The 24,198-nt window shown below is 45.0% G+C and overlaps 1 protein-coding gene across 3 annotated transcripts in view; it reads left to right on the forward strand.

Annotated features, from left to right (window-relative positions):
• The window catches only part of WNT6 (Wnt family member 6), a 98,842-nt gene that overhangs the window by 38,444 nt on the left and 36,200 nt on the right, over positions 1-24,198 (forward strand). Inside the window, exon 2 of one of the 3 annotated variants that reach the window (XM_069732742.1) lies at positions 21,797-21,969. The exons of the other annotated variants lie outside the window; for them this stretch is intronic. The gene's annotated coding sequence lies outside the window, so the exon portion shown is untranslated. The remainder of the gene's footprint in view (positions 1-21,796; positions 21,970-24,198) is intronic. 3 annotated transcript variants of the gene reach the window in all.

The following is a 24,198-nucleotide window of genomic DNA, read 5'->3' on the forward strand; positions in this document are numbered from 1 at the left end:
CATCTTGCCCATACCTAGTTCCCATCTTGTCCACACCCAGTTCCCATCTTGTCCACATCCAGTTCCCATCTTGCCCACACCTAGTTCCCATCTTGTCCACATCCAGTTTCCATCTTGCCCATACCTAGTTCCCATCTTTTCCACACCCAGTTCCCATCTTGTCCGCACCTTGTTCCCATCTTGTCCACACTCCATTCCCAACTTGTCCACTCCCCTTTCCCTACTTGTCCACACCCAGTTCCCATCATGTCCACACTCCGTTCCCAACTTGTCCACTCCCCTTTCCCTACTTGTCCACACCCAGTTCCCATCATGTCCACACTCCGTTCCCAACTTGTCCACTCCCCATTCCAAACTTGTCTACACTCAGTTCCCATCTTATCCACTCCCTGCTCCCAACTTGTCCATACCCAGTTCCCATCTTGTCCACACTCCATTTACAACTTGTCCACTCCCTGTTCCCAACTTGTCCACACCTAGTTCCCATCTTGTCCACACCCAGTTCCCATCTTGTCCACACTCCGTCCCAACTAGTCCACTCCCCTTTCACAATTTGTCAAGACTCTGTTCCCAACTTGTCCACTCCCCATTCCCATCTTGTCCACACCCAATTCCCATTTTGTCCACACCCAGTTCTCATCTTGTCCACATCTAGTTCCCATCTTGTCCACACCCAGTTCCCAATTTGTCCACACCTAGTTTCCATCTTGTCCACACCCAGTTCTCACCTTGCCCACATTCAGTTCCCATCTTGTCCACACCCAGTTCCTATCTTGCCCACACCTAGTTCCCATTTTGTCCACACCCAGTTCCCATCTTGTCCACACCCAGTTCCCATCTTGTCCACATCCAGTTGCCATCTTGTCCATACCCAGTTCCCATCTTGTCCACACCCAGTTCCCATTTTGTCCACACCTAGTTCCCATCTTGTCCACATCCAGTTCCCATCTTGTCCATGCCTAGTTCCCATCTTGTCCACACCCAGTTCCCATCTTGTCCACACCCAGTTCCCATCTTGTCCACATCCAGTTCCCATCTTGTCCACATCCAGTTCCCATCTTCCCCATACCTAGTTCCCATCTTGTCCACACCTAGTCCCAATCTTGTCCACATCCAGTTCCCATCTTGTCCACACCCAGTTCCCATCTTGTCCACACCCAGTTCCCATCTTGCCCACATCCAGTTCCCATCTTGCCAACACCTAGTTCCCATCTTGTCCACACCCAGTTCCCATCTTGTCCTCATCCAGTTCCCATCTTGTCCACATCCAGTTCCCATCTTGCCCATACCTAGTTCCCATCTTGTCCACACCCAGTTCCCATTTTGTCCACATCCAGTTCCCATCTTTTCTACACCCAGTTCCCATCTTGCCCACACCCAGTTCCCATCTTGCCCACACCTAGTTCCCATCTTGTCCACACCCAGTTCCCATCTTGTCCACACACAGTTCCCATCTTGTCCTCACCTAATTCCCATCTTACCTAAACCCAGTTCCCATCTTTTCTACACCTAGTTCCCATCTTGTCCACATCCAGTTCCCATCTTGTCCACACCCAGTTCCCATCTTGTCCACATCCAGTTCCCATCTTGTCCACACCCAGTTCCCATCTTGTCCACACCCAGTTCCCATCTTGTCCACACCCAGTACCCATCTTGTCCACATCCAGTTCTCATCTTGCCCATACCTAGTTCCCATCTTGTCCTCACCTAGTTCCCATCTTGCCTAAACCCAGTTCCCATCTTGTCCACATCCAGTTCCCATCTTGTCCACACCCAGTTCCCATCTTGTCCACACCCAGTTCCCATCTTGTCCACACCCAGTTCCCATCTTGTCCACATCCAGTTCCCATCTTGTCCACACCCAGTTCCCATCTTGCCCACACCTAGTTCCCATCTTGTCCTCACCTAGTTCCCATCTTGCCTAAACCCAGTTCCCATATTTTCTACACCCAGTTCCCATCTTGTCCACTCACCATTCCTAACTAGGTTTAGCCTCAGGGAGCCCCCTTTATAATAAATATGCCCTAATAGTGCATAATTTTATGTCATAGGGTAGTTTCCACTTTTCAGGACTTCCTACCTTGTGAGTGAACAGATTAAGTAGTACAATCTAATAATCTATTTACCCTGCAGAAGTCAGACAAAGCTTAACCTGGCAAAATGACCGGTTATCTGTGTGGGCTGCTGGGATGGACAACCCGTTTCATACAGGAATATTTCTATGTTCTTATGCTTATTACTTCTGAAATAGAAACAATCAGGGCAGGTGCCAGCACACTGTGAACTCTCATATGTGCCTAGGCCCACGCCGTCCGGGGGGTCCCACTTTGGAATCTGCGACGCCTGCTGTATATGTATGGTGGGTATGTGCCTTACCTGTACAGCTCGGGCTCAGGACCCGTGTTATACAGCTGCCGCACAGTCTATCCGCTACTGTTGGAGTTAATTCTGCTCTCTGCAGTTTAACTTAGATGCCACAGTCAGTTGCGACAGCGGCGACAAAGTTTGGAAATGGGGTAGATATCCCTTCTGGTGGCCATTGTGCCTCCCCCACATGCAACATGATGGCAGTCAGAGCACGAATAGCATTCTCATGGAAGCTTGGGGGGCTCATGAAGACCCCAGCATATGATATGTTTGTACACAGTGTTCTGTGTTTTTGTTTCTCCACTCACTTATTGAGATTTGATCACAGGTTCTCAACTTCTCCCCTCATCCAGAATAATGTGGTGATGATGATTTTTCCGCATAATGGAGACCAGATCACAAGGCAAAAGTGAGAACTAAATGGGAAACAAACCATTAACATTTTGGGTCCATGGTAAAAAAACTCCCTAGATTTCAATCTCATTTAGAACCTGTGGTCAATACTCAAAAAGCTGCAAAAAAAAACAGAAAAAAACTCCAGGCTATGATGTGACTAGAACGGGCGGCCATCAGTCAGGATCTGCCCAGGAGCCGATATCCACCTATGGTGGCGAAGGACAGAAGTCTGGAGAATAAGGGGCAACACTGGGAATATTGAGGATTTCCAGAAACTTCACGGATTTGTCAATAAAAGTGTAAAAACTTATGAAATGTTTATAATTTATGTCAGTAGCCATAGAAACATACAACTAAAAGAGCGAAAAACACTGAAGAGGCAAAATGTCAAAAATCAAAATTTGTGTCACTCTCTTTTAGCCCAAACTGTACATTGGTAATTTTACAATGAATTGGAAAGAATATTAAAGTATTGTAGTGTACTGCACAAGTGTTCACAGGTTCAACAGCCCTAAGGAAATCAACAAAAAATGTAAAAAAATAAACAATATTTTGCAAAAAGTTTATAATGCTCCCCTTTTCCAATGAAATAAATGAAATTTAAATAATTAGCATAAAAAAAATCTAAAAATTAATATAAAAAAATATATTTTATATTGATGCATGGGTGACTGTCCAACCTAATAAAATATCATAATATTTATCTCATATAGTGAATGCCAAAATGTAAAAAACAAATGTCAAAATTGTTGTTTTTGGTCACTTTAATTCCCTTCAACCTCCATAAAAAAAAGAAATAAAAAAAGATCAAAAAGTTGTATGGACCTTAAAATGATAAAATCTACAGCTTGTACTACAAAAAATAAGCACCGATACAACTGTAACGACTGTAAAATATAGAAGTTTAGATCCTGGAAGGCGAGGAGGCAAAAATTGAAAGCAAAGATGGTCCCTGTTGTGAATTCTGTGGTCAAGCTCCCTCCTGTGGTCATGAGTGATACTTCGGCTGGTTCTGTCTATGAGCTTCCTCTGGTGGATGTGAGTGGGGCTGCGGCTTCTGAGTTTCCTTCCTCAGGTGACGGGGTTAAGTCGTTAGGTGCTGCTCTATTTAACTCCACCTAGTTCTTTGTTCCTGGCCTCCAGTCAATGTTCTAGTATTGGTCTTGCTTTCTCCTGGATCGTTCTTGTGGCCTGTCTGCCCTGCATAAGCTAAGTTCTTCTTGTGTTATTTTTGTTTGCTATTTTTTCTGTCCAGCTTGCTATATTGGTTTGTCTTGCTGGCTGGAAGCTCTGGGACGCAGAGGAAGCACCTCCGTACCGTTAGTCGGTGCGGAGGGTCTTTTTGCGCCCTCTGCGTGGTTGTTTGTAGGTTTTTGTGCTGACCGCAAAGCTATCTTTCCTGTCCTCGGTCTATTTAGTAAGTCGGGCCTCACTTTGCTAAAATCTATTTCATCTCTGTGTTTGTGTTTTCATCTTTGCTCACAGTCATTATATGTGGGGGGCTGCCTTTTCCTTTGGGGAATTTCTCTGAGGCAAGGTAGGCTTATTTTTCTATCTTCAGGGCTAGCTAGTTTCTCAGGCTGTGCCGAGTTGCATAGGGAGCGTTAGGAGCAATCCACGGCTACCTCTAGTGTGGTGTGATAGGATTAGGGATTGCGGTCAGCAGAGTTCCCACGTCTCAGAGCTCGTCCTATGTGATTAGCAACTATCAGGTCATTTTCTGTGCTCGTAACCACCAGGTCCATTGTGGTTCTGAATCACCTGTTCATAACAGTACTGGAGGCCCAAAGTACTAATGCTTCTCAATAGAGGGAAAAGAGAAGTTCTGAGACCATTTTTTTTTCTTTGCACTGTGTTTGTCTTTTTTTCCCCTTTACATCAGGGTGGTTCAGAACACAGGTGTAGACATGGACATTCAAGGTCTGTCCTCTTTGATGAATAATCTCGCTATAAGTGTACAAAACATTCAAGATTTAGTGGTTCAGAATCCTATGTTAGAACCTAAAATTCCTATTCCTGAGTTGTTTTTTGGTGATAGATCTAAGTTTCTGAATTTCAAGAATAATTGTAAACTATTTCTGGCTTTGAAACCTCGCTCCTCTGGTGACCCAGTTCAACAAGTAAAGATCATTATTTATTTTTTACGTGGCGATCCTCAAGACTGGGCATTTTCCCTTGCGCCAGGAGATCCTGCATTATGTGATATTGATGCGTTTTTTCTGGCGCTCGGGTTGCTTTATGATGAACCTAATTCTGTGGATCAGGCAGAGAAAATCTTGCTGGCTCTGTGTCAGGGTCAGGATGAGGTAGAGTTATATTGTCAGAAATTTAGGAAGTGGTCTGTGCTCACTCAATGGAATGAATGTGCTCTGGCAGCAATTTTCAGAAAGGGTCTCTCTGAAGCCCTTAAGGATGTCATGGTGGGATTTCCTATGCCTGCTGGTCTGAATGAGTCTATGTCTTTGGCTATTCAGATCGATCGACGCTTGCGTGAGCGTAAAACTGTGCACCATTTGGCGGTATTACCTGAGCATAAACCTGAGCCTATGCAATGTAATAGGACTTTGACCAGAGCTGAACGGCAAGAACACAGACGATGGAATGGGCTGTGTTTTTACTGTGGTGATTCCACTCATGCTATCTCTGATTGTCCTAAGTGCATTAAGCGTTTCGCTAGGTCTGCCACCATTGGTACGGTGCAGTCGAAATTTCTTTTGTCCGTCACTTTGATCTGCTCTTTGTCATCCTTTTCTGTCATGGCATTTGTGGATTCAGGCGCTGCCCTGAATTTGATGGACTTGGAGTTTGCTAGGCGCTGTGGGTTTTTCTTGGAGCCCTTGCAGCATCCTATTCCATTGAGAGGAATTGATGCCACGCCTTTGGCCAAGAATAAGCCTCAGTATTGGACCCAACTGACCATGTGTATGGCTTCTGCACATCAGGAGGTTATTCGCTTTTTGGTGTTGCAGAATCTGCATGATGTGGTCGTGTTGGGGTTGCCATGGCTACAAGTCCATAACCCAGTATTGGATTGGAAATCAATGTCTGTGTCCAGCTGGGGTTGTCAGGGGGTACATGGTAATGTTCCATTTCTGTCTATTTCATCATCCACCCCTTCTGAGGTCCCAGAGTTCTTGTCAGATTACCGGGATGTATTTGATGAGCCCAAGTCCAGTGCCCTACCTCCGCATAGGGATTGCGATTGTGCTATCGATTTGATTTCTGGTAGTAAGTTTCCTAAAGGTCGACTGTTTAATTTGTCTGTACCTGAGCACGCCGCTATGCGGAGTTACGTAAAGGAATCCTTGGAGAAGGGTCATATTCGCCCCTCGTCGTCGCCATTGGGGGCAGGGTTCTTTTTTGTGGCCAAGAAGGATGGTTCGTTGAGACCTTGTATTGATTACCGCCTTCTAAATAAAATCACGGTCAAATTTCAGTACCCCTTGCCGCTGCTATCTGATTTGTTTGCTCAGATTAAGGGGGCTAGTTGGTTCACCAAGATAGATCTTCGTGGTGCGTATAATCTTGTGCGTATTAAACAGGGCGATGAATGGAAAACAGCATTTAATACGCCCGAGGGCCATTTTGAGTACCTGGTTATGCCATTCGGGCTTTCTAATGCTCCATCAGTATTTCAGTCCTTTATGCATGACATCTTCCGAGAGTACCTGGATAAGTTCCTGATTGTGTACTTGGATGATATTTTTGTCTTCTCGGATGATTGGGAGTCTCACGTGAAGCAGGTCAGAATGGTGTTTCAGGTCCTGCATGCGAATTCTTTGTTTGTGAAGGGGTCAAAGTGTCTCTTTGGTGTTCAGAAGGTTTCATTTTTGGGTTTCATTTTTGCCCCTTCTACTATCGAGATGGACCCTGTCAAAGTTCAGGCCATTTATGATTGGACTCAGCCGACATCTCTGAAGAGTCTGCAAAAGTTCCTGGGCTTTGCTAATTTTTATCGTCGCTTCATCGCTAATTTTTCTAGTATTGCTAAACCGTTTACTGATTTAACCAAGAAGGGTGCTGATGTGGTCAATTGGTCTTCTGCTGCTGTGGAAGCTTTTCAAGAGTTGAAGCGTCGTTTTTCTTCTGCCCCTGTGTTGTGCCAACCAGATGTTTCGCTCCCGTTCCAGGTCGAGGTTGATGCTTCTGAGATTGGAGCAGGGGCTGTTTTGTCGCAAAGAAGTTCTGATGGCTCGGTGATGAAACCATGCGCCTTCTTTTCCAGGAAGTTTTCGCCTGCTGAGCGTAATTATGATGTTGGCAATCGAGAGTTGCTGGCCATGAAGTGGGCATTCGAGGAGTGGCGTCATTGGCTTGAAGGAGCTAAGCATCGTGTGGTGGTCTTGACTGATCACAAGAACTTGACTTATCTTGAGTCTGCCAAATGGTTGAATCCTAGACAGGCTCGTTGGTCGCTGTTTTTCTCCCGTTTTGACTTTGTGGTTTCGTACTTTCCGGGCTCTAAAAATGTGAAGGCGGATGCCCTGTCTAGGAGTTTTGTGCCCGACTCTCCGGGTTTGCCTGAGCCGGCGGGTATTCTCAAAGAGGGGGTAATTTTGTCTGCCATCTCCCCTGATTTGCGGCGGGTGCTGCAAAAATTTCAGGCTAATAGACCTGACCGTTGCCCAGCGGAGAAACTGTTTGTTCCTGATAAATGGACGAGTAGAGTTATCTCCGAGGTTCATTGTTCGGTGTTTGCTGGTCATCCTGGAATCTTTGGTACCAGAGATTTGGTGGCTAGATCCTTTTGGTGGCCGTCTCTGTCACGGGATGTGCGTTCGTTTGTGCAGTCCTGTGGGATTTGTGCTCGGGCTAAGCCCTGCTGTTCTCGTGCCAGTGGGTTGCTTTTGCCCTTGCCAGTCCCGAAGAGGCCCTGGACACATATCTCTATGGATTTTATTTCGGATCTCCCCGTCTCTCAAAAAATGTCGGTCATTTGGGTGGTTTGTGATCGCTTCTCTAAGATGGTCCATTTGGTACCCTTGTCTAAATTGCCTTCCTCCTCTGATTTGGTGCCATTGTTCTTCCAGCATGTGGTTCGTTTGCATGGCATTCCGGAGAACATCGTTTCTGACACAGGTTCCCAGTTTGTTTCGAGGTTTTGGCGAGCTTTTTGTGCTAGGATGGGCATTGATTTGTCTTTTTCCTCGGCTTTCCATCCTCAGACAAATGGCCAGACTGAACGAACCAATCAGACCCTGGAAACATATCTGAGATGTTTTGTTTCTGCCGATCAGGATGATTGGGTGTCCTTTTTGCCTTTGGCTGAGTTCGCCCTTAATAATCGGGCCAGCTCGGCTACTTTGGTTTCACCGTTTTTCTGCAATTCTGGTTTCCATCCTCGTTTCTCGTCAGGGCAGGTTGAGTCTTCTGACTGTCCTGGTGTGGATACTGTGGTGGACAGGTTGCAGCAGATTTGGACTTATGTAGTGGACAATTTGACATCGTCTCAGGAGAAGGCTCAACGTTTCGCTAACCGCAGGCGCTGTGTGGGTCCCCGACTTCGTGTTGGTTTGGTTGTCATCTCGTTATATTCCTATGAAAGTTTCCTCTCCTAAGTTTAAGCCTCGTTTCATTGGTCCGTATAGGATTTCTGAGGTTCTTAATCCTGTTTCTTTTCGTTTGACCCTTCCAGCTTCTTTTTCTATCCATAGCGTATTCCATAGGTCATTGTTGCGGAGATATGTGGCACCTGTGGTTCCATCCGTTGATCCTCCTGCCCCGGTTTTGGTTGAGGGGGAGTTGGAGTATATAGTGGAGAAGATTTTGGATTCTCGTATTTCGAGACGGAAACTCCAGTACCTGGTTAAGTGGAAAGGTTATGGTCAGGAAGATAATTCCTGGGTCTTTGCCTCTGATGTTCATGCTGCCGATCTGGTTCGTGCCTTTCATTTGGCTCATCCTGGTCGGCCTGGGGGCTCTGGTGAGGGTTCGGTGACCCCTCCTCAAGGGGGGGGGTACTGTTGTGAATTCTGTGGTCAAGCTCCCTCCTGTGGTCATGAGTGATACTTCGGCTGGTTCTGTCTATGAGCTTCCTCTGGTGGATGTGAGTGGGGCTGCGGCTTCTGAGTTTCCTTCCTCAGGTGACGGGGTTAAGTCGTTAGGTGCTGCTCTATTTAACTCCACCTAGTTCTTTGTTCCTGGCCTCCAGTCAATGTTCCAGTATTGGTCTTGCTTTCTCCTGGATCGTTCTTGTGGCCTGTCTGCCCTGCATAAGCTAAGTTCTGCTTGTGTTATTTTTGTTTGCTATATTTTCTGTCCAGCTTGCTATATTGGTTTGTCTTGCTGGCTGGAAGCTCTGGGACGCAGAGGAAACACCTCCGTACCGTTAGTCGGTGCAGAGGGTCTTTTTGCGCCCTCTGCGTGGTTGTTTGTAGGTTTTTGTGCTGACCGCAAAGCTATCTTTCCTGTCCTCGGTCTATTTAGTAAGTCGGGCCTCACTTTGCTAAAATCTATTTCATCTCTGTGTTTGTGTTTTCATCTTTGCTCACAGTCATTATATGTGGGGGGCTGCCTTTTCCTTTGGGGAATTTCTCTGAGGCAAGGTAGGCTTATTTTTCTATCTTCAGGGCTAGCTAGTTTCTCAGGCTGTGCCGAGTTGCATAGGGAGCGTTAGGAGCAATCCACGGCTACCTCTAGTGTGGTGTGATAGGATTAGGGATTGCGGTCAGCAGAGTTCCCACGTCTCAGAGCTTGTCCTATGTGATTAGCAACTATCAGGTCATTTTCTGTGCTCGTAACCACCAGGTCCATTGTGGTTCTGAATCACCTGTTCATAACAGGTCCCATCGGGACTTTGTTGCCCATCGACCAGCATAAACTTGGAACCAGTCATCCTCTATTTCCGCAGATTTCCTATTCTTTTTTCCAGCAATGTTGGACGTCTGCACTATGATCGCACTTTATATCACTCACTGATGCTTAACTACTAAACTGCTAATATTTAGTTAATTTTTATTAAAGCCTATATTATAAAAACTCGCTGGAATACAGGACCCGATTTATTAAGATTGGAGTTTTGTACCCGAGCCGTAATGAAGGGAGCGATGCAGTAAGATGCAGTAATTCTTTTGGAGCATGAGCCTCTTTAATGAATTTGGCAGGATTTTCATCTGTAGAATTATACACCCGCAGGGGCTGGCGAGCATTTCCGCCATCATTAAAGCCACTTTTTTGGGTCACATTTGTCCATGTCCCGTCCTGTCCAAATTCCACCCGCATTTCGAAAAATTCTCCGGGACTCGAAAAAAGTTTGCCCAATGTTTGCACAACTTTGAGTTTGCAACATTTCGAGCAGTTTTATGCCTGAACTCTGCTGGATGTATTCTGGGGCCATAGTTTTGTTTGTTTTAAACTTTTCCCCCCCAGTAAGGAAAAAAGTTTTTCTCTGCAGGTAATACCAGAAGTCATGGCCGGGACACCTGTCTCGCATGAGGGGTTAAATCCAGATTACAGGAATGGAAAGGCCCAGGGAGGGAGGCGTTGAAACAGGCTTGTCATGATAATTATAGATTTTGGATGATTCCTAAAATTGTGTCAGATAGAACAAGCTCCGACAGACCCTAAACTACTGGTAGAAAGGCAGAAGTTGGCAGCTGCTCTGCCCCCCGCTCCCACCTCCCTGTGCACACAAATATACTAACGACACGCGCGGCTCAGACAAACAGTGACGGATACGGTATATACACACGGAACTCGGAAATCAGCGTTACATTACCGATTACTTATTTAGGACGCAGCATCGGGCAGTGACTCCATTGTAGATGCTTTGCCTGTTGGGGTTAGAAGTAGTCTGCAGTCTGTGCTGTTAGTGGTTCAGGCCTCTACTTTTTCTCCCCCCCATGCTTTACACTGCAGCGCTGCATATTCAGAATGGCTGCTATGCATGAGCACAGGCACAGCTCCTCAAAGATCCTAGAGAAAATAATTAAGAGGAGCAGCTGTGTATGGCGATCTCTTAGACTCCCTCTATGGAAGACGCAGGCTCCATCTTGACACTTTCTTGTGCAAAATGATCATGAAACTTTTTTTTCTACCCTTTTTCTTTACTTTTTAATGTACAGATTATGTGATGTTTGTATGTCATTTTCATTAAGACGGGCCGCTCAATGCTACACTTAATGCCGTACAGTACTTACATAATACTGCCATGCTGTGCCCATCTAGTATTGCCATACAGTGCCCCATAGTAATTCCGCAGTGTCTACATGTTAGTGCTTGTATAATGCTTAGATAATACCACACATCTATATAATAGTGCCGTACAGTAAATGCATAGGAGTGCTGAACAGTGCCTGCGCAATAATGCCATACAGGGCCCCCATAGTAATATCACACGGTGTCTGCATATTAATACTTGTATATTTCGGCCTTACTACTAACTAAATGACCAGGCTGGTTATAGACAAAGTGAGGCCCTGGGCAAAAGTTTAAAGTGGGGCCCCAAATACTGACATATTGCACCATCACACAGAAACATTTTGGTTGTATTTACATTTCCTGAGTTCAGACTGGTCCCCACATAGCCCTCCAAATATTATACTGGTCCCCACATAGCCCTCCAAATATTATAATGTCCTCCATATAGCCCTCCAAATATTATGCTGGTCCCCATATAGCCCTCCAAATATTATCATGGCCTTGCATATAGTGTAATGGGCCCCACATTGCTTTCCATATAGTATAATTCACCCAATAGTCCTCCATATAGTATGAGGCACCCCCCATAGTCCTCCATATAGTGGAACGCACGCTTTATGGTTCTCCATATAGTATAATGTACAGCACATAGTCCTCCATATAGTATAATACACTATCCATAGTCCTCCATATAGTATAATACACTACCCATAGTCCTCCATATAGTATAATGCACCCCATAGTTCTCAATATAGTATAATGCACTCCCCATAGACCTCCATATAGTGTAACACACCCTTTATAGTCCTCCATATAGTGTAATACACTACCCATAATCCTCCATATAGTATAATGCACCCCCCATAGACCTCCATATAGTGTAACACACACTTTATAGTCCTCCATATAGTATAATCCACTCCATAGTTCTTTTTATAGTATAATACACCCCCCATAGACCTCCATATAGTGTAACACACCCTTTATAGTCCTCCATATAGTATAATCCACTCCATAGTTCTCTGTATAGTATAATACACCTCCCATAGACCTCCATATAGTGTAACACACCCTTTATAGTCCTCCATATAGTGTAATACACTACCCATAGTCCTCCATATAGTATAATGCATCCCATAGTCCTCCACATAGTGTAATGCACCCTTTATAGTTCTCCATATAGTATATTGCACAGCCCAAAGTTCAACATATAGTATAATACACTACACATAGTCCTCCATATAGTGTAATGTGCCTTCCATAGTCCTCCATGTAGTATAGTGTGCCCCAATGCCAAACAATAGGCTCATACAAAGTCAACCTAATAATACCATAATAACACTATAGAGTAAGGAAATATTGGTGCCTACATCGCCTACACTAAGGCATTTATTGGCCGTGGTTTAGTACCATTCAGTGTGCACATAAAATAATGCATAGTATAAAAAAAGTAATTACAAATGGTATCTGCCCAACAGTGCCATGCAGTGACCCAGAATAGTGCAACAGAGTCTAGATAATAATTACATACACTTACAACATAATAATGCCATATAGTGAATATGTGGAAGTACCATAAACAGAATACATGATTGTGCCATACAGGATAGTGTTATACAACATAAAATCATGGCTAACAGTGCAAATATGGCCATGTAATACCGCATCATGATGGAAATCTGTTGTTTCCCGTGACTGTATACATGGAGGGTAACAGTATTTCTGGGTATTTTATGACTTGTATCCTCCATTTTTCTCTAGATTTGCATGCGCTGTATTTGATTTTCACCTGTCTCTGAGCTAGTGGGTGTAGAGTAGCTGCTACAATGTCTCCCATACACAGCTATACCCATCTTTATGTAACCCATGTACAGAAGCAACAGCAGCAGTACTGAGCAGTGTAACTGTGATTTAGCACTGAGGAGGGGTAAAATCTTACTTGAAAGCAACAGCATGCAGAACATTATCCAGCAGTACTGAGCAATGTAGCTTGGATTCCAACACATGGGTGAGATAAAATAGTCTGTTAAAAGCAGCATCATCGAGGACATCATACAGCAGTATTGCACATTGTAGCTAGGAATCCAGCTGTGGGTACAATAAAAATTTACTAGAAAGCATCGGCAGAATGGAGGCACTACTCGATAATGTAGCTGGGTGACCAGCACTGGGGTGAGATAAACATTTACTGGAAAAGCATTATCATAGTGGACATTTTACAGCAGAACTGAGCAGTGTAGCTGTGAGTACTGCTTTGCAGTCTGTATGTGTTTCTCTGGCTCTCGTATTCTGCTCGTCCCATAGAAGAGGCAGCCATAAATCTGATTCATAGATGCGCTGGCCATAGTCTTGGGTTGATCCGTTTTAACAGTTTTCAGGCTGAATGATGAGTTCAGGAGGCAGTGAGGAGGAGAAGGGGCTTATAGGTGGAAAAAGCAGCAGATTTCTCTGATGAGATGTATTACACAGTTTCTTATTTTTCCTTGTATTATTGATTTATGTAAAGTTTGTTGAAATGACAGTGACCACTTGGGTAAGATGTGAAGGAAGAAGATATGAAGATAGAAAGTGGATTGAGTGGTGGCGGTGCCTGGATGGGGACAGTTGGTCCTTTTCCCCATGTCTGGTTGATATGACCGAGGAGAACCCTCTTTACTATGGAACAATGTGATACTGGTACTGATTTGAAGCCAGTGGTAGTGTAATGTCCCTGGAAGGGTTAATGGCAGACTTGACGTTCCCGCCGAGCGCTGCTTCTGGGCTTACGGGAAAACAGATGCGTTTGTTATTCAGTAGTGGGCACGGTGCCCAGCAGTAAGCATGGGTAACTGAGCGCTAACACACGGCTGCATGGGCACACATGTGGCGGCATTACTCACTGACAGCGCTGCTGGCTGCTGCAGGAGAGAATCATTTCATACACCAATGAATCAGAAGAGCAGCTCATGGCGGCCATGGCCCGGGATGATGGGAGTGGTGATTAATAAGACTGGAGAACCCGGGGTGAAAAGGTTATAATCCTCTGATTGGAAATTCCTGCCGCGTGCCAACCTGCCCGCTATGTGGGATCCTACTGATAGGGCAGATCTGTGCCAACATCACCGACATAAGACCAGACAAGTAACGAGGGCACAGCCCGAGATACCGACGACAGGATCATGTGTGACCCTGGCAGTGTATCTAAGCCTATCATGTGTGATACTGTCTGCGAGCATGTATCTAATCCTATCATGTGTAACACTGGCTGCAAGCAGTGCATCTAAGCCTAGCATGTGTGACACTGGCAGTGTATCTAAGCCTAGCATGTGTGACACTGGCTGCGAGCAGTGTATCTCATCCCATCATGTGTGACACTGGTAGTGTATCTAAGCCTAGTATGTGTGATACTGGCTGCGAGCAGTGTATCTAATCCCATCATCTGTGATACTGGCTGATAAGCCATGTATCTAATCCCATCAGGTGTGATACCATCTGCTGAGCTGTGTGTCTAAGCCTATCATGTGTGATACTGACTGCAAGCAGTGTATCTAATCCTACCTCCTTACCCGCCCTCTCCACAGTGCTGCAACACCCTACAACTCCTCCTCATCACTGTCTACCACCGTACCCTTCCTCTCCACAGTTCTGCACCACCCTACATCTCCTCCTCTCTGTCTACCACCCTACCCTTCCTCTCCACAGTGCTGCACCACCCTACATCTCTTCCTCATCTATGTCTACCTTCCTACCCGTCCTCTCCACAGTGCTGCACCACCCTACATCTCTTCCTCATCTACTGTATGTCTACCTTCCTACCCGTCCTCTCCACAGTGCTGCACCACCCTATATCTCTTCCTCATCTATGTCTACCTTCCTACCCGTCCTCTCCACAGTGCTGCACCACCTTACATCTCCTCATCTCTGTCTACCACCCTACCCTTCCTCTCCACAGTACTGCACCACCCTACATCTCTTCCTCATCTATGTCTACCTTCCTACTCATCCTCTCCACAGTGCTGTACCGTCCTACATCTCCTCCTCCTCATCTCTGCCTACCTCCCTACCCGTCCTCTCCACAGTGCTGCACCACCCTACATCTCCTCCTCATCTCTGTCTACCACCCTATCCTTCCTCTCCACAGTGCTGCACCACCCTACATCTCCTCCTCATCTCTGCCTACCTCCCTACCCGTCCTCTCCACAGTGCTGCACCACCCTACATCTCCTCCTCATCTCTGTCTACCACCCTACCCATCCTCTCCACAGTGCTGCACCGCCCTACATCTCCTCCTCATCTCTGTCTACCACCCTACCCATCCTCTCCACAGTGCTGCACCACCCTACATCTCCTCCTCATCTCTGTCTACCACCCTACCCTTCCTCTCCACAGTGCTGCACCACCCTACATCTCCTCATCTCTGTCTATCTCCTTACCCTTCCTCTCCACAGTGCTGCAACACCCTACATCACCTCATCTCTGTCTACCTCCTTACCCTTCCTCTCCACAGTTCTGCACCACCCTACATCTCCTCCTCTCTGTCTACCACCCTACCCTTCCTCTCCACAGTGCTGCACCACCCTACATCTCTTCCTCATCTATGTCTACCTTCCTACCCGTCCTCTCCACAGTGCTGCACCACCCTACATCTCTTCCTCATCTACTGTATGTCTACCTTCCTACCCGTCCTCTCCACAGTGCTGCACCACCCTATATCTCTTCCTCATCTATGTCTACCTTCCTACCCGTCCTCTCCACAGTGCTGCACCACCTTACATCTCCTCATCTCTGTCTACCCTCCTACCCTTCCTCTCCACAGTGCTGCACCACCCTACATCTCTTCCTCATCTATGTCTACCTTCCTACTCATCCTCTCCACAGTGCTGTACCGTCCTACATCTCCTCCTCATCTCTGCCTACCTCCCTACCCGTCCTCTCCACAGTGCTGCACCACCCTACATCTCCTCCTCATCTCTACCACCCTACCCTTCCTCTCCACAGTGCTGCACCACCCTACATCTCCTCATCTCTGTCTACCTCTTTACCCTTCCTCTCCACAGTTCTGCACCACCCTACATCTCCTCCTCTCTGTCTACCACCCTACCCTTCCTCTCCACAGTGCTGCACCACCCTACATCTCCTCCTCTCTGTTTACCACCCTACCCTTCCTCCCCACAGTGCTGCACTACCCTACATCTCCTCCTCATCTCTGTCTACCTTCCTACTGATCCTTAGCACAGTGCTGCACCACCCTACATCTCCTCCTCATTTCTGTCTACCTCTCTACCCTTCCTCTCCACAATGCTGCACCACCCATCTCCTCCTCATCTCTGCCTACCTCTCTACCCGTCCTCTCCACAGTTCTGCACCACCCTACATCTCCTCCTCTCTGTCTCCCACCTACCCTTCCTCTCCACAGTGCTGCACCACCCTACATCTCCTCCTCATCTCTGCCTACCTCCCTACCCGTCCTCTCCACAGTGCTGCACCACCCTACATCTCCTCCTCATCTCTGTCTACCACCCTACCCATCCTCTCCACAGTGCTGCACCGCCCTACATCTCCTCCTCATCTCTGTCTACCACCCTACCCATCCTCTCCACAGTGCTGCACCACCCTACATCTCCTCCTCCTCATCTCTGCCTACCTCCCTACCCGTCCTCTCCACAGTGCTGCACCACCCTACATCTCCTCCTCATCTCTGTCTACCACCCTATCCTTCCTCTCCACAGTGCTGCACCACCCTACATCTCCTCCTCATCTCTGCCTACCTCCCTACCCGTCCTCTCCACAGTGCTGCACCACCCTACATCTCCTCCTCATCTCTGTCTACCACCCTACCCATCCTCTCCACAGTGCTGCACCGCCCTACATCTCCTCCTCATCTCTGTCTACCACCCTACCCATCCTCTCCACAGTGCTGCACCACCCTACATCTCCTCCTCATCTCTGTCTACCACCCTACCCTTCCTTTCCACAGTGCTGCACCACCCTACATCTCCTCATCTCTGTCTATCTCCTTACCCTTCCTCTCCACAGTGCTGCAACACCCTACATCACCTCATCTCTGTCTACCTCCTTACCCTTCCTCTCCACAGTTCTGCACCACCCTACATCTCCTCCTCTCTGTCTACCACCCTACCCTTCCTCTCCACAGTGCTGCACCACCCTACATCTCTTCCTCATCTATGTCTACCTTCCTACCCGTCCTCTCCACAGTGCTGCACCACCCTACATCTCTTCCTCATCTACTGTATGTCTACCTTCCTACCCGTCCTCTCCACAGTGCTGCACCACCCTATATCTCTTCCTCATCTATGTCTACCTTCCTACCCGTCCTCTCCACAGTGCTGCACCACCTTACATCTCCTCATCTCTGTCTACCCTCCTACCCTTCCTCTCCACAGTGCTGCACCACCCTACATCTCTTCCTCATCTATGTCTACCTTCCTACTCATCCTCTCCACAGTGCTGTACCGTCCTACATCTCCTCCTCATCTCTGCCTACCTCCCTACCCGTCCTCTCCACAGTGCTGCACCACCCTACATCTCCTCCTCATCTCTACCACCCTACCCTTCCTCTCCACAGTGCTGCACCACCCTACATCTCCTCATCTCTGTCTACCTCTTTACCCTTCCTCTCCACAGTTCTGCACCACCCTACATCTCCTCCTCTCTGTCTACCACCCTACCCTTCCTCTCCACAGTGCTGCACCACCCTACATCTCCTCCTCTCTGTTTACCACCCTACCCTTCCTCCCCACAGTGCTGCACTACCCTACATCTCCTCCTCATCTCTGTCTACCTTCCTACTGATCCTTAGCACAGTGCTGCACCACCCTACATCTCCTCCTCATTTCTGTCTACCTCTCTACCCTTCCTCTCCACAATGCTGCACCACCCATCTCCTCCTCATCTCTGCCTACCTCTCTACCCGTCCTCTCCACAGTTCTGCACCACCCTACATCTCCTCCTCTCTGTCTCCCACCTACCCTTCCTCTCCACAGTGCTGCACCACCCTACATCTCCTCCTCATTTCTGTCTACCTCTCTACCCTTCCTCTCCACAATGCTGCACCACCCATCTCCTCCTCATCTCTGTCTACCTCTCTACCCGTCCTCTCCACAGTTCTGCACCACCCTACATCTCCTCCTCTCTGTCTCCCACCTACCCTTCCTCTCCACAGTGCTGCACCACCCTTGTTATGACCTGGTGGTTAGGAGCACCAGGAATGACCTGATGGTTAAACTCACAGGACAAGCTCTGGGAAGTGGGAACTTTGCTGACCGCAATCCCTAATCCTATCACACACACTAGAAATAGCCGTGGAGCGTACCTAACAGGCCTAGACGCCTCGGCACAGCCTAAGAATTAGCTAGCCCTAGAGATAGAAATTAAAGCCTACCTTGCCTCAGAGAAATTTCCCCAAAGGAAAAGGCAGCCCCCCACAAATATTAACTGTGAGTTAAGATGAAAGTCACAAACACAGAAATGAAACAGGTTTAGCAAAGGGAGGCCAGTCTAACTAAATAGACAGAGGATAGGAAAGGTATCTTTGCGGTCAGCACAAAAACTACAAAAGACCACACAGAGTGTGCAAAAAGACCCCAGCACCGACTCACGGTGCGGAGGCGCCACCCTGCATTCCAGAGCTTCCAGCTAGCAAGACAAAATCATGAAAGCAAGCTGGACTAGAAAACCATGAACAGAAAATAACAAACGGGGACTTAGCTTCTTGCAGGAAGAGACAGGTCTCCAGAAAAATCCAAGAGCGAACTGAACCAGCACAGGAACATTGACAGCTGGCAAGGAGTAACGATCTGAGTGGAGTTAAATAGAGCAGCCAACCAAAGGATAAACCACGTCACCTGTGTAAGGAACCTCAGAAGCAGCAGCTTCACTCACAGCCACCAGAGGGAGTCCATGGACAGAACTTGCCGAAGTACCATTCACGACCACAGGAGGGAGTTCAACAACAGAATTCACAACACACCCTACATCTCCTCCTCTCTGTCTACCACCCTACCCTTCCTCTCCACAGTGCTGCACCACCCTACATCTCTTCCTCATCTCTGTTTACCACCCTACCCTTCCTCCCCACAGTGCTGCACTACCCTACATCTCCTCCTCATCTCTGTCTACCTCCCTACTGATCCTTAGCACAGTGCTGCACCACCCTACATCTCCTCCTCATCTCTGTCTACCTCTCTACCCGTCCTCTCCACAGTGCTGCACCACCCTACATCTCCTCCTTATCTCTGTCTATCCCCCTACTCTCCATTCTCCAAGACTTTTCTTGTGCTGCATCGGTTCTCTGGTATGCCCCACCTTAGTCAATCCAGTTAATTTCCATTATCCACAGTTTTCAGTGTGCCCTAAGAGCCTCTTTATCCTGGCTTAATACATCACCACAATAACATAACTCTTCTCTGTTCTCCTTTCATCAATATTTCTCAGAACCTGTTCCCGCATCCTCTATGCACTTGATATCTGGACATACACAGACACTCATGACCGCTTCATGCAGCTTTACTCTATATTTATTATATTGATGGATGGATTTGCACGATAAGCATGTTCTGCCTTTTCTGCTCCCCTATTTCCTTGTAGATTGTAAGCTCTTATGATCAGCGCCTTCACTCCTCTTGTTCAAGTTGTTGAATTTTGTGTTACTCTGTAATGTCTAATATTGTTTGTTCCACATGTAAATTCTGAATTGTAAAGTGCTGCAGAATATGTCGATCTCATAGAAAGAAAATATTTATTATTATTATTATTTTTATTGTTACTACTATGGTATGGTAGCATTAGTTATGTGTACAGTATGACAGTATTATATGTGTGCTATATGGAATTTGTTTTATTTGCAGTATGACAACATAATTACTATATGGCGGCATCAGTTATATATACAGTATGACAGCATATGTGTATTGTGTAGTGGCAATAGATATGTGCACTCTATGACAACATTATTTGCATACTGTTTGGTAACATTAGTTATGTGAACATTATTGCAGCATTCTATTTGGACTGTACAGGAGCATTAGTTATATGAACAGTATATTACAGTATATACGGTATATGATATATGTACTGTCTAGTGGTAGTAGTTATGTATACAGTATGATAATATTATTTGTCTACTATATGATGGCATTAGTTATATAGACAGTGTTATATATGTAGGGCAGCACGGTGGCTCAGTGGTTAGCACTGCAGCCTTGCAGCTCTGGAGTCCTGCGTGGGTTTCCTCCGGGTTCTCCGGTTTCCTCCCACATTCCAAAGACAAATTGATAGGGAATCTAGATTGTGAGCCCCATCGGTGACAGCGATGATAATGTGTGCAAAACGGTGAAAGCGCTGCGGAATATGTTAGCGCTATATAAAAATAAAGATTATTATTATGTAGAATAGAGGACAAAGACTGGAGAAATCGACACTCACCAGTGGTACATGGATAAAAACGGCACCTTTATTTGGTCATCACATGAAGAGCAGAGACATGTACTGTATGGTGGCAGTGGTTATGTGTACAATATGACAGTATTATATATGTACTATATGGTGGCATTAGTTATGTCTACAGTATGACAGTATTATATATGAACTGTATGGTGGCAGTAGGTAAGTGTACAATATGACAGTATTATATATGTACTATATGGTGGCACTAGTTATAGGAACAGTGTGACTGTATTATACATGTATTATATGGTGGCAGTAGTTGTGTACAGTATGACAGTAGTATATATGTACTGTATGGTGGTAATAGTTATGTGTACAGTGTGACGGTATTATACATGTATTATATGGTGGCAGTAGTGTACAGTACGACAGTAGTATATATGTAGTATATGGTGGCAATAGTTATCTGTACAATATAACAATAGTATATATGTATTATATGGTGGCAATAGTTATGTGTACAGCATGACAGTATTATATATGTATTTTATGGTGGCAGTAGTTATGTGTACAGTATGACAGAATTACATATGTATTATATGGTGGCAGTAGTTATGTGTACAGTATGACAGAATTATATATGTATTATATGGTGGCAGTAGTTATGTGTACAGTATGACAGAGTTATATATGTATTATATGGTGGCAGTAGTTATGTGTACAGTATGACAGAATTATATATGTATTATATGGTGGCAGTAGTTGTGTGTACAGTATGACAGAGTTATATATGTATTATATGGTGGCAGTAGTTATGTGTACAGTATGACAGAATTATATATGTATTATATGGTGGCAGTAGTTATGTGTACAGTATGACAGAATTATATATGTATTATATGGTGGCAGTTGTTATGTGTACAGTATGACAGAATTATATATGTATTATATGGTGGCAGTAGTTATGTGTACAGTATGACAGAGTTATATATGTATTATATGGTGGCAGTAGTTATGTGTACAGTATGACAGAATTATATTATATGGTGACAGTTGTTATGTGTACAGTATGACAGAATTATATATATTATTTGGTGGCAGTAGTTATGTGTACAGTATGACAGAATTATATATGTATTATATGGTGGCTATAGTTATGTGTACAGTATGACAGAATTATATATGTATTATATGGTGGCAGTAGTTATGTGTACAGTATGACAGAGTTATATATGTATTATATGGTGGCAGTAGTTATGTGTACAGTATGACAGAATTATATATGTATTATATGGTGGCAGTAGTTATGTGTACAGTATGACAGAATTATATATGTATTATATGGTGGCTATAGTTATGTGTACAGTATGACAGAATTATATATGTATTATATGGTGGCATTAGTTATGTGTACAGTATGACAGTGGTTTTTGCTTGAAGCAACACTAAAACTAAACTTTACCTCCATTGCCTGTGGAGATGAATATAACTTATTGTTCTCTGTTATCAGTCATTTCAGGTTGGTAAGAGAATGACACTTGGGAATGACTGACAGAAAGTCCAATAACTCCCTACGCCTTTCTCCAGAAACCTTTCTGGGCATCTGTGTGTCGTCTATCAGCTGCTCTGCTTATATTGCACCCGGATTATTATAAGCTGAATGCTGTTGCTGGCCCTTTAAAAGTAAGCCATTATTAATAGTTGTGTGTGATTTCCAGTATGTCACGGCTTTGCCACCACCTGCAGAAGGACGATCAGGACGGGGAATCTGCTTCACTGGAAATTTGAGAATTAGTATGTTGGAGACATTGCTGCAGGCGCTCCGTGTACTGTTATGTGTCACATACAGCAGTAAACACAGGGGAGCAGCTTTTGGTGTCTTGGGTTTATTCCAGGGTTCATTTAAAGGGAATTTGTCAACTTTTTTTGCGAAGTTCGTCATGTTTTAACATAGAGAAGTGATGAGTACTGCAATTTACTAATAGTAATAATTACTTGCTTGCTGTCAGTGAATAGGACCATTTACCTTTATATACCGAGGCCTATAATGATCATTTCTATGTGACACAGATGCAGAATTTGTTCTGATACATTGTACGGGTGAGTTCACATGTGGCAGATTTGTAAACGATTTTTGGTAGCGGAATTTAAACATTATGTTTTGAAATAAAAATCACAATACAATGTTCTGCAGAATTGCAGAAATCACAGATTGTCAGATCTGCAATGTGCATTTTATGATGTGGATTTGTAGCGGGTATTTTCGTATGAATTGGACCTCTCTGCAAGGCCGAGGATAAAAACCGTGAAAAATCCGCATGCAGAAATCTTCATTTTGATGCAGATGTTTCCTAGGCATGTAAATTCACCCAGTCCACATGCAATGGAAATAATCCACAGCAAAGCTGCAGGGACGTTCTTCATTTACTGACTTCACCTGGCAGAATCTGAAAAAGAAAAAGTAACAAATTTGAATTCCGCACTTTTTTGTTATTCTTTCCCGCTGATAAAAAGCAACAAAATTTAGCGCGTTGCGTTATTTGCGTCAAGTTAAAAGCAGAAAATCTGCAAGAAATCCTTGCAATATTGACAACAAAAATTAACATGGTTGAAAAATGTGCCGGCAGGTGATATTCCGCGCAGAGAACTCGCAGAATCTGGATGAGATTTGTGCAATTGTTTCACTGTCTGAGATCTGCTGCTCATCCCTCAGCACTTCCATCCTGTGTGCTGTGCGTCAATTCCATACATTTTTAACCCCTTCAAGAACTGCATTGCTTGCTTCATGACCGCCTGCTATGATAAGACATTTCTGTCTGATTTGCTTTCAGTCTGAGATGACAGTAGATTGTGTTTTTAACCTCTGGGCAGCAAAGGGTTAATCCCGCAGCTGCTTATTAGCCCGATTTTAAGAACAAAGGAAGAGTTCAGAGAAAGGGGAATCAACTCCGGAAAATAAATGGTTTTTAATATAGAAGGAGCGCTTTATCTCTGGCGGAGCCGAGCTACGGGTTTATATTGTCATTGTTGTTACAGGATTTTGCACAATGTCATTAACCCTTTACGGACCAAGAGAGGCCTTACTGAGCGTAGATCTCCATTATACATTAATAATGTATCTATGATTTGTTATCACATCAGTTGTGACTGTAACAATGTGGAACATAGAAAAACTCAATATAGGAAGAAGTAACATTTCTACATCATGTGGAGTAATATATACAGTATGTACACATGTATGAGAGATATAGCACACCACCTGCTGGCCAGACGGAGAACTGCACCTACTGTACAGAACGCTCCTCTGCTGCAAAATGTAACTTATGACTGGTGTAACCCGGGCATATTCTGCATATAATTATATATGTACAGCTGGTATAACCTGGGCATCTCCTGTATATATTTATATATGTACAGCTGGTATAACCTGGACATCTCCTGTATATAATTATATATGTACAGCAGGTATAACCTGGGCATCTCCTGTATATAATTATATATGTACAGCTGGTATAACCTGGGCATCTCCTGTATATAATTATATATGTACAGCAGGTATAACCTGGGCATCTCCTGTATATAATTATATATGTACAGCAGGTATAACCTGGGTATCTCCTGTATATAATTATATATGTACAGCTGGTATAACCTGGGTATCTCCTGTATATAATTATATATCTACAGCTGGTATAACCTGGGCATCTCCTGTATATAATTATATATGTACAGCTCGTATAACCTGGGCATCTCCTGTATATAATTATATATGTACAGCTCGTATAACCTGGGCATCTCCTGTATATAATTATATATGTACAGCTGGTATAACCTGGGCATCTCCTGCATATAATTATATATGTACAGCTCGTATAACCTGGGCATCTCCTGTATATAATTATATATGTACAG

The sequence above is a fragment of the Ranitomeya imitator genome, chromosome 7 (assembly GCF_032444005.1).
Source record: "Ranitomeya imitator isolate aRanImi1 chromosome 7, aRanImi1.pri, whole genome shotgun sequence".
In the NCBI taxonomy this organism is placed as follows: domain Eukaryota; kingdom Metazoa; phylum Chordata; class Amphibia; order Anura; family Dendrobatidae; genus Ranitomeya; species Ranitomeya imitator.